General features: G+C 38.6%; 1 pseudogene; it reads right to left on the reverse strand.

The window, feature by feature from the left end:
- Positions 1–1272: 1272 nt before the first annotated feature.
- LOC113758507 lies at positions 1273–2436 on the reverse strand (annotated as a pseudogene).
- Positions 2437–3126: the final 690 nt, after the last annotated feature.

Below are 3126 nucleotides of genomic sequence, written 5' to 3' on the forward strand. Positions count from 1 at the left end.
TGGAGCAAAATTAAACTGAAAATGCATAACCTATGAGTGATAATTCAAGAGTAAACTGATCATGATTTGAGGATCCAGTAAACTGGTGATAGAGGAAGTAAACAAAACATAACACATACAGACTGAACAAAAAGTTAAATTTACTCACCTGCAAACAGAATGACAAGCAAGAGTTCTATTAGGAATTATGGAGTTGATCAGAAATCCATGTCTCAGTGATCAACAAGGACCTTCACCACATTCCTCATATCAAGTTGATCCTCTTGAAGCCTTCTCACAGATTCTTCAGGAGAGCTCACCTAAATCATCTCCAGAGTAGCGCTATCCCCAAACCCACTGGGGACCTCCTTGAGCTGCCTACTACACAAAATTAGTGTTGAAGCTGTGGCAGGTGATTATTAGAGGCATTCCATTAAGCAATGTTCCGGCTGTTGAGCTTCAAAAATTACAGGTTAGGGAACTCTCCAGCTTTCATCTCCCACTCTTTCTCCTCAAAGGTAGAGAGTAATTTGAGAAGCTCAAAATCTGGTAATAGCCAGCTAATTTTAAAACAATCCAACCTGTGAGCTAAACGGAATAGCCACACTTTCTCCACATAAGTATTAGCTAATTTTAAAGTCTCGTAATAGCCACATTTTCTCCAAAATACAATCCCAGGGCAGGCGAAATTTGGAGAGTTAACTTCCTGAGATTCAATGGGAAGTCAAATTTATACGGAAAAGCAATCCTGCTCGAGGAGAGTACATTGAAGGACTCGAGCTCTGTCAGAAAATCAGTATAACTGATTGTACTTCTTAGTTTTCAGAAAACAGACATCTCAGTTTTCAAAGTTTGAGCAGCCTCCTCATGATATTCTCTGTACCTTCACCACAAAGGAGATATCAAGAGGAAAGACTGACCAGATTATGTACTTGGGGAAAAATTGTCCTTTAACCATCTTGCAAGGTGGTGGCAGCATAATTATTAACATGGACGTCTCAACTTTTCCATGCTCCAAAGAGTATAAGGTAGTAAAACTTTACCCTTTAATCCCTTCACAATCAAGTTCTCAAGATCCCTGAGATGGGATACTGATGCTGGGAAACTATCTGGATTGCCACAGAGCTAAAAATCTCAGACCAACCAACACTAGTACTCCAGTGGGGAAAGAATTCCCCATATTGACGCATTCCAAATTTAGCACTCTTAATGTGCAAAGTTGTCAAAATGAAGGAGATCTCATAATGAACGTATGACCCTGAAAAAAAATTTTTTTTTTTTTGGGCTCAACCATGAATTTTAAAACTATAATTATCTCCATTCATAAGTTCTTTATTTCTGGTAGAACAAAACCAGAGTTACATCTCTAGATGAGGTACAATGGAAATTATTTGGACAGAGTGGAAGACTAATATATATCCTACCCCTGCAGGTACGCAGTTTTATTCATTACATTACGAGAATACTCTGAGATGTTACTCTGGAATCTGGACATAGGCGACTAAATTTAGATACTACCCTTGATAGCTGAACTGTATCCGTTGTCAAAAAATTTGTTCCAGATCATGACCCCTCCGTACTTGGGTGACGACTTGATGGATGGTAGAACCTGAGAAATGAGCACATCTGATGGAATAAACCCACCATTGGCAGCCCCTGAAGCTGCTGGTACACCTAGGAAGATCTGATTGGACTGAACTGAAGTCCATTGATTCCAACTCGCTATCAAGCTATCAGCATTAGTCCCATACTGACACTGTCCATTGTTATAAAATTGTATCCAGACGTAATCGAAAAGGCCAAAAAGGTTAAAAAAAAAATAAGCTAATCAGAATGGACTTAAAAAGCCGCAGATAAGTACAACCTTTCTTTTCTGCGAGCTTGAACAGAGAAATAACCAGATGTCCAATATGGCCTATATCAATTATCCAAAAAAGCAAAACAAAAAAAGGGCGGGAACCTGATTGACCGCCCAAGAAGGTGTTCCATAGGTAATTGGCAACTTGTCCTGCATCATCGGCAGAAGTAAGGCCATAGCTTCCAGCCCCACCTCCAAGGGAAAGCAGCACTTTAATGTTTTGGTTCTGGCAAGCTTTTATTTCATCACTTAAGGAGGTGCAGGTGCCTGCGTCGGGGTTGCAGTGGTCTGCTAAGTTCAATACTGGTGTTCTCCCACCGCCAAAGGTTGACAGAAATGCCACGTTCACAAACTGATAGTTTCCACTGGCGCATGTGTCGGCCAAGCTTCCTTCACCGCCGTTTTGACCCCAGTAGACGGCAATTCCTGCAGCTTGTGAGGACTGGAATAAGGATACCATCAACAGTGAGGATGCCAAGAACGACAATAGCCATTTTAAACTCGCCATCTTTTCACGTTCTGAATCTATCTATATAATATACTACCACAGCTTATTTGGTTTTGTGAATGTCTATCCCTCTTGGTGATTGTGTTGCCCCCAAAGATCCATCCATTATATAGGTTTAAGATCATGCAAGTTCACACATGTTTCGAGAAAAATGTAAACATGCGTGTTCTGACCGTAAATTATCGTGACCAGGACGCCATTCTGGTATTGACAAGTCATTGAAAGAGAATACACGACCTTCATTTTTCCCGTCGATTGCCACAACTAGTCCAAATTCGTACCCTTAGAAAATTGAATAGCGATTGACTAAGTGCAGTGGCGGAGGGAATAGCCGCGCCCAAGATCTGAGATTTCTTTGCACCTACTAAATTTTATGCCTAACGTTTGGCTTATGAAAATTTTAAACTTTTATTCATCTTTGAACATTTTTTACTTTGAGTCATTATTAGTTCATTACTTCTTATTAACTGTTCTAGTATCATATTTTACATTGTTAAAATTTTATCATTGTTTTAAGAAAAATCTCTTAGTAGGTAAATTGTGCACACCTTTTAATTACCTAATTTAATTTAATTTTCAATATTGATCAGCCAAATTTCAAAATTAAGTATTCATTCTACATTTATGTGATATTTTAAGTGTAAAACAAGAAAATTAATAAAAAATACATTTTAGAAATTCCCTTCCTAAACATTTAAAACCAACATTTATAGCTAATTAGAAATGTATGTTGTTGATGCGTACCTCTAGACCTAATAGGAGACTCAATTGGAAGTAACTC

Source organism: Coffea eugenioides, unplaced genomic scaffold (genome assembly GCF_003713205.1).
Source record: "Coffea eugenioides isolate CCC68of unplaced genomic scaffold, Ceug_1.0 ScVebR1_547;HRSCAF=1244, whole genome shotgun sequence".
Lineage (NCBI taxonomy): Eukaryota > Viridiplantae > Streptophyta > Magnoliopsida > Gentianales > Rubiaceae > Coffea > Coffea eugenioides.